The following is a 13834-nucleotide window of genomic DNA, read 5'->3' as shown; positions in this document are numbered from 1 at the left end:
GGGCCACGTCCATGTCCTGGCCACGTGGTTTTAAGCCAGGCCGGTCCATGCCCGGGAGCAGCCAGCGGCCTCCCGGCCCCATGGTGTCTCTCTCTGGCTTGGCCCGTGCCAGAAATTCCCCCCTTAGGGATGTTTCTTAGGGTCATAGCCTGGGCTCTAAAAGGTCCCTGAACGAGGCACATGTCACCAGTGATGGTGACGCATTAAGGTCCATTAGCCGCTAGGGGTACATCTGCCTGGTTTGATTTGTCAGATCAGCAAGGGGCAGGACTTGGAAGGGATATGAAAGGGAGGTCATTTGGGTTGGGGACGGTTGTCTCCTGAGAGCCTGGGGCTTGGGGCTTGTCCCCTGGAGGGGCTCGGGGGAATGTAGAGGAGGCTGGGTGACAGTGACCTGGGAGGGCACTGGAAGACGGTGTGACTGACCTCCACATCCCTGCAGGGAGCAGCCAGCTGTGTGCAGTTACTCCAGCTCCCTGGCAGAGCCCAGTTCTGTTCCTTCCCCGAGAAGCCCCAGGGGTCGGGATGATGCCAGGGCCAAGCTCTGTGGAAGGCCTGAGAGAGGAGTCTCCCTCCCCAGAAGTGTGGGTCACAAACACTGCCGCGTTCAGGGCCCTGAGGGCCACCTTGTCTCTCCTTGCTTCTCTGGGTTGGGTTTGTCTCCCAGAGAGGGAGGAGGCGCCCTGACTGCTCCTCTGCAGTAAATGGGCTGCCTGGGGAGCCTGGCGCCCTTCGCCGGGTGTGCTGTCCACCCTGGGAGCGGCTCCTCCTGGAGTCTGCCAAGACTCCTCCGGCCACAAGACCAGCGTCCCCCCAGGAAACGCTGTCCTCGGCTTCCTCCCACTGCCTGGCTGCCTGCAGCCACTCCTGAGCTGGGGCCCCCCCAGATGAAGGGCAGGGGCCCGGGGGGAGAGTCTCACCTCTGGAACCCCCAGGTCACCAGTCGGGGCGTTCAGCTGAGTAAGCCCCGGGGGGACAGTCTGGACGCCTGCCTGGGTGACAGGGAACATGGGCACGGGTGGAAATATTCCATGAGTAATTTCTCAGCCCAAGTGGACTGCTGTTGGGACAGCTGAAGAACACTGCAGCCCCAAAGCAGGCGAGGCGCGCCCTTGCAGGTCCCATGTGTCCCCAGCTCCCTCCCACGTATCTGCAACCCACCCAACTACACTTGCCCCCAACTCTTCTCCTCAGCTGGGCTGCTGGTGGGTCCAGATTTATTCAAAGTGAGACATTCCTGTATCCACCAGCCTGCGAATGAGACTTCACTGCAGTGGGACAAAACCGAAACATAATGGAACAAAATGAAACAAAACAAGCAGGCCGCCAGCGAGCCAACCTCCCCACCCGACTCAGCCGCAGCATCCCAGCCTGGCTGTCCCCACCCTCTCTATCTGGGAGTCTGGGCCGAGCCCCGTGAGCAGGAGGCTGGCATCCCCATCAGATTTCTCCCCTGTGGAGGGCTTCTTTCGTTCCCCAGGCAGGACACCCACATTAGGTAGTCTTCTCTGTAGGTCTGCTGCTTCCTAACACACCCGGTTATTTCATGGGGGTGATGGCGGAGCCTCACCTTCCGGGGAGAGAACTTGACCCTCTGGACACCTGAGTCATGTGTGAATCTGCCTCCTCGAGGGAGCCCTATTTCTGCTCCATCATCCCAGGTTCTTCCTGGTGTGGGGCATGGCATGGCTCCCCCACTGGAATGCCAAACTGTCTCTCTGCTTTGCAGAAGGCTGCCCCTGGCCCCAGGGTTGGGAGTGTGACCCCGCACTCCTGGGGCTGGTCTGGGGTCGTCATCCTAGCAGCCGACTGGAGCCGGTCCATGCCCCTCCCTGCTCCTGCCCCAGCAGGATCTTCTGCCAGCCTTAGGGGACCCGCTTCTCCTGGCTGTGGGGCCTCTGCTGAAGACCAGCCTGGCTCCGCTGACGCGGGTCAGAACACGCAAGAGTTACTGTTTGGCTGAGAAACTTGAGAAACTCAGGAGAAACACACCAAGGCTTTGGAGACAGCGTGAGTCATGGACAGGGGTCTCGCTCAGATGAAAGCGACTCTGGCTGCCCCCTGCTCAGCTCTGTGGCCGCCACCTGGGCCCCTGATCCCATCTCCCCCACCCTCCCCCAGTCCAGCCGTCTGCCACTGTGACCTGGTCTGAGGAGTGGCTGCTCCCTGCCACCTCGGGCTCGCTTTCCCCACAGAGACACTGCCTGGTCATCTCTGCTGCACTCCTCTCTCTGGGGACCTGCTCCGGTCCTTCCAGCCCCAGCCCTCACCCTCTGCTCCTCATTCCAGTGGACTTTCAAAGCTGCCCAACACAATCACAACAGAATTGACTCACAAATAAATCTAATAATTTACTTATTGAAATCATCAAGATGAGAGCAAAGACGAGGTCTTGGTTTTCCCAAAAAAGAATTTTAAAAAACTGCAAGAGAAAATGAGGCCTGACAAGAAGCCAGTGGTGGCTCTTGCTCCGCGATTGATGGGACTTTGGTTGGTGCCCTCGGGTCTCGGCTTGACCTGGCGGGTGGGGGAACTGAATGATCACTCACGAGTAGGTCCTGCGGCCGCGCCTGGATTGTCAGGAACACGGTCGAGTGTGCCTGTGTGTCTTCTGGAGGGCATTTGCAGAAGCTGAGAGATATAACAATTCAGAGCTGGACCCGCATCAGACCCCAAAGTATGGAAAAGATTCTGGTGTCCCAGTATATGGAATGAAGAATAAAACCCATACTAAACCACATACGAATTATTCATGTTTGGAACGAAACAAAACACACACGCATACAGAACTACAGCACTTTCTGGATTTTCTGATTCTCCTCTTATTTCACGTCGGTGCTGTTTGACTGGTGCCCTTAGGCGCAGACTCAGGGTCCCATGAAGCCCACTCCTGCACGGGGCTCCCCCACATAAGAGGCAAGCCTTCCTTGTCCTGTAGGGGTAAGGAGTGGGGTACGGGGCCGAGCTAGGACGGCGGCAGGAGCCGGTGTCTAGGCTTCAGGGGCCCGGCTTGAGAGTCAGAAGAGGGCAGGCGACCGTTGGAGGAGTAGGGAGCCTTCCCACAAGCACAGTTTGGGGGCTCCTCCCCAAAGTAGGGAAAGTCCACAGGAGAAGCCCAGTTTCTGGGCTTCAGGCTGTTCTGCTTAGACTTAGGCCTTGGGGCCCAGGAGGTGGTGAGACTCTGTGAGTGAAGGGGGGTGCCCTTGGGCAGTAGGACCCATCTTCCCCTAACATCTCTGTGGCCACACCTAGTGCCTAGTCTGGGTGGGGAAGGGGAGTGGTGAGCAAGGTGGAGATCTGAGAACTGTCCAAGGTAGCCTAGGCCAACAAGGCAAGACGTTAGCCCTGGGGGGCGGGGAGCTAGCCCCGGGGGGCGGGGAGTGAGCAGAGACTGGCCAAAACCCTTGATACCAGCGACTGTGTGTAAGCGCATGGCCGGACTCTGAGTGTGCCTGAGGCCAGGAGGGGGAGACAGGTGGCCTGTATGCTGAGCCCAAGTGCTCCCATGCCAGCCACCCAAACCACTTCCTCTCCTTCCTCCTCATCAAAGGCATCACCCCTGCACCTGCGCAGCTTTTTTCTTGTTATCCACCGTCACCCAACTCGGGGACCCGGCCTCTAAGGCAGTCTCCCTTCCAGCTGTCTCCACAGGCTCTGGGAACAGAGAAAAGAAACGAGCCGAATTGTCAGCTCTGTTCTCTCTCTGCCAAGCCCCCAGCCACTGGAGCCTCTGCTGTCCACTCCTTCCCCAGAACGTCTGACCTGGTGCTGCCCAGGACGGCTGAGGAAACCCACGCACTGTGTGACCTGGGCTCTGGCAGGAAGGCCGCAAGGGGCCAGGACAGATCTGTGGCGATTCCAAGGCCAGGGACGCACGGCCTTCCCTTTTCTTCCTGCTCACTGTGGTAAGCCTCAGCAAGCAGGAGCCTTCTACAGTGCAGACCACTCCAACCCCACCAGCAACACTGGTGAAGCAAGACCTTAAGCCTCTGGCTCCTCTGGTCTCAAGAAGCCAGTCACAAGATTGATCGGCTTGGGTGTCTTTCTTCCTGGGACCCCCTAAGCTGCAAAGGGTGCACACTGACTTCCCCTAGGGGCCTACGTCCCCCCCATGTACCTGGCGATGCGGCTCCAGGCTCACACCACCCCTCAGAGATGGACCTCCTCACCCAGCAGGCTCAAGGATGCTCGCTGTGCTCCATCCGGTGAGACCAAACCAAGCCAAGTATCGATTTGACAGAAAGATATGGATATGTTAGGTGGATAATGGTGAGGGGATCCTATTTCTTTCTTTTCCTGTTCAGAGAACACCTCTCCTCCACCTCACCCCGCTGGAAAGCAGAGGCCAGATGAAGGAAAGTGTGCTCGGCGGTCACCCAGGGACACCTCCGTCTCCCTGGGCTCCTTCCAAGGGTTCAAGACCAGGGAGCCTCTGGGAGCAAGGTCCCCCTTTCCCACCATGGCAAACGCTCTCGACGTCTTCGCCTCTCCGTATATTCTTAGAATCAGTCAATATGATTAATTTTACATGGGCCTAATTTCCTGCTTTTGCCGTGGAGTCCTCCCAGCCTCGCCCATCAGCAGCGACATGATACAGTTTCTGGTTATATTGGTCAACCAAGATATTGATATTATTAATAATGGATATCTATATGCTGACCTTTGTCCACACAACTGAATCACTCTGGGCTGGCTGTCACATTTCTTTAAGAGGTATTGATAAGCCCATTACTGGAAGGGCATGTACAATCTTAGGTGTGTGATTTCACTCACCTTCAAGCATCTCCTGTGCAAATCTACCCTTGTGGGGTGAGCTGGTGTGGGTATAGTGCCATGTGCAAGAGGGAGCCTGCGGGTATGTGCTCGTGTGGTGAGTGTACGTGTGTGTGGACATGCGTGTGTGAGTGTGCATGTGAATGTGTGTGTGTCTGACTTGAACACCGGCCCTTTTAGAGCTGATCAAATAGTCAATTAGAGCATTATAGGGAGGTAGCAGAATCAGAGAGTGCCTACAAATACACTGTGATGTAGTGTTTGATCTTTGGATGCCTCTTGTCTCCTAGGACTAGCGCAGGAGGCTTGGCTTTATAAGATATTATTAGGTTGATGCCTCGTTCTCTCGGTGTACCTGCCAGGCAAGAGGCAGTGCTCACTGGGACCAGTCTGGCCAGAAGAAGCCACGGGGAGGTTCCCCAAGGGCCACGCTGCAAACTGGACTTTGGGGCCCTGCTGCTCCCAGCCTCGGTCTCTGAATCTGTGCAGTGGCAGCAGTGCATCTGGCTTGCTTCAGGCCAGAGAGGGAGTTTGAGTCAGCTCAGCCTCCCAGCCTTCTGCACGGAAATTCCCAGTCACAGGGACGCTTGACACTCCTTAAGGCCTTGATGCTCCATACACACTGGGAGTGTGGCCCGTTGCCTACTAGAAGGTTGCCCTGGCAGAATGCATGTATTGTGTGCCCACGTGGTGTGAACAGAGGCACACAGATCTCATCACTAGTCTCTCCGTGACTGCTGTCATCTCTGTAACTGCTGTCATTCCTACGTGGGTGGACAGCGTGTCAGGGACAGTGCCTCCATCAAATCTGTCTACAGTGATCCGTTCCTGTTTGGACCCAGACACACTCACTTGTCGGGAGAGCCCCCTCTCTTGCCCCTGTAAAGGGAAGCCAGCTAGCTAGAGAGATCTTTTGGATCCTCAGACATAGTGTATGAATAAACCAGACATGGATTAATTAGGTGTGACTGCATCATTAAATTAGAATAATGAACAAACAGCCACGTATGGCATTCAAATCTGCCTAGAACGACTCCAAAGGTTGCTTTCAAGTAAGTCACCTGTCAGTTTGGGGGACTCTGGAGAGTGAGGTTCCTGTCATACCTTGAGAAGTGGACTCTTTAGGCACCAGCTATTCCAGGCAAGGACCATCCTTCAGTGGGCACCCAGGTTCCACCACCACATCCAAACAATGGCTTGGTTCGATATAGCATCATCTATGCATGCTTTGGCTGTGAGCGTTTCTCAGAGTGAAATATGACGGTAGCACAGGTGCTCAAGAGACAGGAGGGAGAAGTTAAGAGGTGTGGGCAGCGGATGTGAAATGTATCGATCCCGTAATATTTATGTGGATGTGCACAAAGTTGCTTACGCACATGCCCCCACACATACACACTCACACACACATCTTTTCTTTTCTTTTGCATTTCCATGAAGTCTGTTCTTATTCTATTGACACTCCCCGTTTCAGCCAGATAGATCTGAAGATGAACTAAGTCCCAGTGGTGTAATTTTAGAAACAGCTGCGCAGCGCCGGCCCCACGCCCTGGGCGGGAGGGCAACACTCCTCTCCCTCCCCATCCTAGGACAGAGCGGCTATGCAGTAAGATGTGTTTGTCTTTAACAAAGAGGAAGAAGCAACAGCTCAGAGGAAAGGAAATGAGTAGGAAGGTCGCTTGCCTCACCTCAAGCAGTGGGATAGCCTCATGCAAGGGGGGCTTTGTTATAGCAAGATCTGTTAAGTAATCAGAAACCTTTGATCTGGAGCCGCTCTTAACAAAGGTGATAATTAATTAAAGCAGAGTGTATTGCACTAAAGTAACATTGCGGTCAGTTTATGCGCTGTCCCGAGTCGGCCTTCGGAAGTCTCCGTCAATTAAGCTCTTGTTGGAGGCCAGCTCATTATCAATTTTTTTCCCCCCTGAGCTTTGATCAATATTTTTGGCTGTTCCATCCTCACAGAAGCAGCACTGTGTCTGTCTCGGTGAGGGCACCGGTTTATTTACATCTTGCAGATAGCCACGTAGGATTTGTTCCTTAGCTGAGCTGCTGGGAATCGCTTCGTTTGAGTGTCAGTCGGCTCAAGCTGGCGGGGAGATACAAGGGAGGATAAGGGAAACCAGAGGTGGAGCGCGCAGAGGGGAGCGGCCCCGTGAGTGCACGGTCCTGAGCGCATCCGCTTCTGCTCCCAGAGGGACTCAGAAAGGAGGGCAATTGCCTTGGGGCTGCCCACCTGACTGCTTTGTTGGTTTCTGTGGGCAGAGCTGTGGCTTGGGCTTTACACCTATCCTGGGGCCACTGGAGATTGGATGACTGGAGATGGCGGAAGCCCTTAGGACAAGCACATCAACTCTGGAAATTCCTCTGCCACTATTTCTACCCCATCATTGTCCTTTTGCCCTGACATCTTTAACCACACCCTCATGTCACCAAGTGGAACATGGATCCTTCTCTCCAGGCCCACTGTGGGATTTCTGAGGGCATCTTTAGTAGCGAGGGGGGAAAAGAAAAGAGGGACACGGAAGAAGACGATAAAAGGGCCTCAACTGAGCTGGGGGCTCTGTTCCCCTCACCTAGGCTATTTGGGCAGGATTAGATGCTTTCTGTGATTCTTGAAGATGTGTGTATTTGAAGGGCTGCCGAAAAGGTGAAAGTAAAGGAAGAGAACATGTTTTCTCTGCAGAGAGCCCAAAAGTTGGCCACCAGGTCCCTGCCACCTCCACATGCTTTCAAGTTAAATGCAGCCCCCTGCTTGCCAGGGCCTAGCTCGATTGGCATGGCCAAGTCCTGTGTGTGTGTGTCTGTGTGTGTGTGTGTGTCTGTGTGTGTGTGTGTGAGAGAGAGAGAGAGAGAGCACTACAAGAGGAAAGTAGGACTGGGATGCCAAGGGGCAGCAGGTGGGGTAAAGAATGCAGTCGGTAGAAGAGCGGTGCCTGCAGGGAGCTGGGCTCTGTGGTTAGCCACTCAGATCTTGGATGGAAGGTCATTTCTAAAATGAGTCAATAAGTGAGCAGAAGTGGGCAAACCTTTGAAGAGCAATGAGTGAGGGGAGATGAAACCTCTCCCCGACCTGGACATTTGGGTGGGGATATCAGGCTGATGAACAAGAGCACACCTCCACACTAGAACTTAGATCATTGATAGATCCAAGCCATGAGTTCTGAGGTGGAGCATGCACAAAATCACAAGAACAGTGTTATTCTCTTTTCTCCATCAGCCATCTCCCTGACCACACATACAGCCTTGCAATGTGAAACTATCCCTAACATCATCTCCATGCCACTTGAATTCATCATGTCTTCCCTGCACACACACACACACACACTCACTCACTCACATTTACACCAACACCCACGCAGGCTGCAGCAACTTCCCTCCCCCAGACCTCCAGTACCCAGAGACACACACAGGTTTTCACACCCTCCAGCTCTTCTCTCAGCATGTCACATGGGATTTCCCTTCCAAGTTCAGAAGCTGCTGCAGTTTCAGCCACTGTAAACCAGTGCTCCCAGCTACTGGCTGGCATTTGGGCCTCCCAATTTTCAGTTTTCCTTTTTTCTGCCTATGATGTTGGAACTTAATTTCTATTGCCTCTTCCTCTCCTCTACGGAGTACTTGTTCCAGATCTTCACCAATGGGATCCCTCTTAGGTCAGTTTGGAAACTGACCACCTTCTGGTGATGTGGAAGGCATGAGGTGTGCAGTGTTTTTCCCAAATCCGTCAGAGGCAAGTGAGCCCAGCTGTTTTCTCAACCAAAGAGGTGGTGTCTTGGATATCTCCTCAGGCCTCACTCAGAAACTCCTCTCCCATCCTGGTCTATAAATTACAATAATGAGAATGATGATGATAATAATGACAGTGATGGCCTTTGCTCCAGTCACTGGAGTGTGCTGAGATCACCGAGTATTAGGAATGCCCCCTGAAAATAAGCTTTTGCAAAGCACTCTGAAAACTTTACAATACACAGAACGGAGGCGATGTTTGCATATCTGTGGCATGCATTTTTGTAATTGTTTTCCTTTGGGTTGTTTTTAAGCTATGACTTCATTCAAGAAAAGCTTTTTTTTTTGGTTTTATTTTGGTTTTTTTGTTTGAGAAGCCACAAACATCAGCCAACTGGAGCAGGTGGAGAGAGTGAAAGTATGCCAAGGGGGTTCTTTCAACCCAATCTAGAATTCCCATTAAAGCTGAGTGGGGTGGGGGGGAAGTGTTAATATCTCCCTGTTGAATTGCAGTAAAATCTAGGCCAGCCCTGGTTCCCACATGTGTGGGATGCGCTTACTCATGCTTGCACATGGATGCATATAGTGCACATGTGCAGATTAATTTATTTCTGTGTGTGCATGTGTGTGTGCACACACGTGTGTTGATTCTCAGGAAGTCTGATAAATGAAATCATACACATCCAGCAAATAACCACCAGCATCTTAAGTAAACTAATCATTTCCCAATAGTTTTTTTCTTTACTCCTAAATAGAATACTTATCAACATCTGGAATTTGGAGGTTTTTAAAATAGGGGCTATGGTTTAGATTTCTTTTAACTTTGCGATAATTACTATTGGTACTTTTCTTTAGTGAAACATTTTTTTAAATGTTTTTCTTCTTTTTTTTATTACAGCGTTCTCATTTTCCATCTCTTTCTCACAAGGCAAATCTTTCTTTTAAAAGCTAGATGTGTGTGACCAGCCACTCTGCCAGTGTCTTTCCCTGGACAGAATAGAATTTTTATTTTTCCAAAGTGTTTTTTTTTTTTTTTTAAGTTCATCTTAATTGAGCTGATGACCATGCTGATACTTTGGCTTCCCTGTGTCTTAGACTCATTTGAAAACAGAAATCAGATAGAACCTCACTGGCTTTAATTCACCTACCTCGGGAAAAAAACAACAACGAGCTCTCTTAGCTAAAGTCAAGCAGCCGAAACTCAATGATTTTGTTACGTCTTACACAAAACTACAAGACATAATTTTATGAAGCTGGTCACAAATCACCCAAACATAATCATAACCCTTGCCCTTTCCCTTTCTCCCAGTTGCACTCCAAATCAAGGGGCTTGAGGAATTTCCTACTCAGATACCATTGAAATGAGAGGTTGTGAATCTGACGATGAGTATATTTCAAAATGATATACTCTCCGGAGCTCAATTCGCAGAAGGTTCCATTACTCTGTCCCCTCCCTCCCTCTGGATATAGTATGAAAGTATGAGGGGCTGAAGTCTCTGAAGCTGTGGCTCCCGGACTGGCAGCCCCTGGGGCTGCTAGTGGAGTATATTTTCCTCCATGCAGTTGAGGAAAATCTCAATGCAGAAGGGTTATCCAGGCCACAGATCTGTTCTGACTGGTTAACAAGAAGGACTGTGATGAGGACTTGGCTGTTTAGATTAAAATGCATCGCCGGCTCTGGGAACAAGCACACATCAGTAGTAAAGGCCGTTTAAACCTTTGGGGACAGCCTTATGTTTAGATTACATTAATTCATAAATATTATACTAAATACCACTTAAATTGGACTTAAATGACTTCAAAGATAATGCATTATAATATGGCTATCCAGAGAGCACTAGTCTTTATGTCTCCCAGTAACTCAGTCTTTGCTGCCTCCTATCCTGCTAGACAAGACCAAAGTTATGAATGGATTGTGGCTTGTTCATGTGTGATCCACTAACTGCATGTGTGTGTGTTAACGGTCATGCCTATGTGTGCATATGTATTTTCAGTCCTGCCTCTCTTCTCCAGGAAATACAAGGAAAAAAAGAGAAATAAATAAAAAGTGAGCGAGGGAAAGAATTAGACTAGTGGGTGACCTGTTTCTTCCTCCAAAGGAGAAAATTTCTACAGGAAGAGGCAACATTGGTCCTCAGCTCACTTTTGCTGCTACCCTGGGAGTTTACCTCTCTCTTCTTTAATCAATAGCACAATGTCTTTCTCTTTGGAGCCTGGAAAAACAATCTTTCTCAAAGTGCTTCTAACGGGGGAGAAAAGGAGACTCTGAGTTGGCTGGGAGAGTTTGCATTAAACTGGATTGTCTTCCCTAGGTGTTGTTTCTTCAGATTGTTCTGGGCTTTTTTTCTTCCTTTCTCTCTCTGCCTGGCACCCAGATCTCCCTTTGCCCATTTGCTTTCTTGTCTCCAGGGGGTGAATTTACCTTTACAGTAATCACCCCAGTCCACAACTGCTATTTGCTGCCTCCCCAGCCCAACAGCCTTTCTCTGATACGGCTGAGTTTGCTCCACAACACCCACCTACTCCCTCCTCCAGACTCCCAATTTGACTGGAGTAATTGCCTTTTAAGGTTCACTCTACGCATGGCAGGTATTCCATTAACCCTTAGAACTCTTTCCTTCTTTAGTTACCAGAGATGGCAGGTAGCCAACAAATGGATACCCACCTGAAATCTCATGTACTTAATTTAATTTTTACTTATTTTCTTCTTCTTCTCTTAACCAGTAATAGACTTATTCCATCCACACTGGAGGCCGGTATCCTATCATGTCTCTCAATTTTATCCCAGTCTGATTCATTAGAAGTTAGAAATTCAAGCAGGGGAAAGAAAAAGCCACAAATATACTCTTAAACCAGGCTTAACAAAGGCACGTTTCTATCTCTAGCCTCATGTTATAATTCAGAGTTGGGGGAAATCTAGAAGCCAAATGCAACCCTCATTCTTCAAGCCTCATCATGCTTTTTGACTTAACAGTAATTAATCACCAATGGCAAGCGAGTAATTTTTTAAGGTGGCCGGAGGCTTATTTTATCAGGATTAGCTAATAAATCAGGCTGTATCACTGAAGGAGGAGTTCAAACTCTTCTAGGACTGAATAAACCAGCCCTTGGAAACTGTCTCATTTATTCAGCTCTCTCCAAGCTTCCAGGCACTGTTAGGGACATTGTGGCCCAAACTTGCCTATAAAAATCCAAAGGATGGAGAGGCAGGAAGTTTCATAGGGGAAAATATACACTCAGGCTCTGAAGGGTGAGCTTCGACAACGAGGCACCCAGAGCCAAAGGGCCTGCCTGCCCCTGACTGAGCCAGTTTAGGGGAGGAATTATTTAGAAAATGAAGTTTTGCTTGTCCTAGGAATTCTGCCCAGATATGTGTATGTATATATATATATGATGTGTTACATATGACACCACCATATCTTAACCTTCTCTGCCTTCCTGATGCAAATAATGATAATTCTACATCTTTACTATAATACAAGGGAGCCCCCCAAACCATCAGAAACAGAGTGATGATACCAGTGGGGGGTCTTGAGAAAAAAACAAGGAATATTGTTTAAGATTATCTTCATTTAAAATAAAGAAGCAAAGAAAGTGCTCCAACCCAGATCTCATAGGAAGCTCAGTTCTTCACAACTGTCTTTTTGCTTCTAGTGGATTTTGATTTTTTTAAACTTTAAAATCTCAAATCCCCACAAGAACCTATCATTAAGATGGGCAAAGAATTTCCATACCTCTGCTTTTTAATTTTCATTATTGCTATTTTAAAATCTGGGGACATATTGAAATGACAAAGGTTTGATACAAACCTTGATTAGCTTCTAGGGAGCTTGATTGGAAAGGGAAAAACTACAGAGATATGGTTGTCTTGAGAGGGAGGGTGGTAAAAGGGGAAACAAATATTATTTCGAAGACTGCCTCCCCATTCCACCTTTCCAGTTTCTCTTCTGAACAGACAGACATTTTCTCCATATTGAATAAAGGTTGGTTTCTCCTTCCATTACAGCCCCCACCCTCACCCCACCCCAACAAACCCAGTATATTTCCATTCTGCTGTGTTTTTGTGCTACTCAACATGCCATTAACTTTAAGATTTACTCCTCAGCAGGCAAGCTGGAAGATGCTAAAGCCAATAAAAACTGCTCTCTGGGACTCCAACTATGAAGAGTTTGGAGCTCTGCTTAGTATTCGGATGAAGGGAGGGCTGGAGAAGGAGGGAGGTTGTGATAGTGAAAACCACTGCTGCTCAGAGAACCAGACAGCTCCGCACTCTGCACCTAATGTGCCGGAGGATCAGCTCTGCTCATAGCCCATTTGTGGCCAAGGATGAGGCTGCTCTCTGTGTGTGGGTGGGTGTGCGTGTGCGTGTGTGTGTTTTCATCTTTAAAACCACCAGCTCTATACACAGCATCTTCAGCAGCTCTCCCCACTACTGTTTATTAAAAACGGAACGTCCATACACATCCCTTACAACTTCCTTAGCCTGGTGCTCCCTCTCTGCCTGACGATCAATCTCTCTCAGAAAGCATTTAACTTGCCCACACAGCTCCAGCCCCGATTAATTCCCGCTGCACATCCTATACATTACGGTTAGGGAGCAAGCACTGGGCTAATTTCGTCACCCACCAGCCACCCACACACGTTCTACAACTGAACACGTTTGGGGCTCTGCCTTAAAGATAATAAAACAAGGAGAAAACAGACAGGCTGCAGACAATTCCCATGACCACTTTCCTAAAAAGTTGCTGGGTTTTAATTCTTTGATCATTCTGATTCCCCCTCCTCCAAGTACTCACTAGCAATGATTGCTTCAAGGGAGAGAAATAATGTACTATAAACCTCTCTGCACTGTGAGTTTGGGATAATTTAGGATACACCCTCCAAAATGCCTATCTTTCACACACACATTTTTTCCCGAAGCCTTGCCTGCTTTCTTGAGGAGGGGATCATTCAGGCTTCCCTGACCCCCCACTCTACCAGGGGATGGCTGGTTCCTTGCTAATTCTTGCCTTAGGTTTTGTCCCTCTTTCCTTCAAACAACCAACCCCCCACCCCCTCCTCCACCACTCAAACCACAACCGGATTATTCAGGCACACGGCTCGACAGGGAGAGTTTACTGTCAAATTGATAGCGAAATAAAAATATCTCTTTGAATTTGTCACCTCTCTTCTTTTTAGACGGCTGCGCTCCCTGCTACTCTGGCCCGGAGCGAAGGAGAAGACCATCTCCTGTTAGCATTTTCAGCACCACGGCGATGGACAGCACCCTTGGTCCCCGGCCGGCTGGAGAGCCCGCCAGTCCGCTCAGCGTCCCGGGCTCGGCCGGCGCAGCCGTCCC

At 49.9% G+C, this 13834-nt stretch overlaps 1 protein-coding gene across 1 annotated transcript in view; it reads right to left on the bottom strand.

Annotated features, from left to right (window-relative positions):
* Positions 1-13834, bottom strand: part of CELF4 (CUGBP, Elav-like family member 4) — a 313421-nt gene that overhangs the window by 298893 nt on the left and 694 nt on the right. The gene's annotated exons all lie outside the window — the stretch shown is intronic.

The sequence above is a fragment of the Bison bison genome, unplaced genomic scaffold (genome assembly GCF_000754665.1).
Source record: "Bison bison bison isolate TAMUID 2011002044 unplaced genomic scaffold, Bison_UMD1.0 scf7180017864286, whole genome shotgun sequence".
In the NCBI taxonomy this organism is placed as follows: Eukaryota; Metazoa; Chordata; class Mammalia; order Artiodactyla; family Bovidae; genus Bison; species Bison bison.
This window is presented reverse-complemented; position numbering and strand designations above follow the sequence as displayed.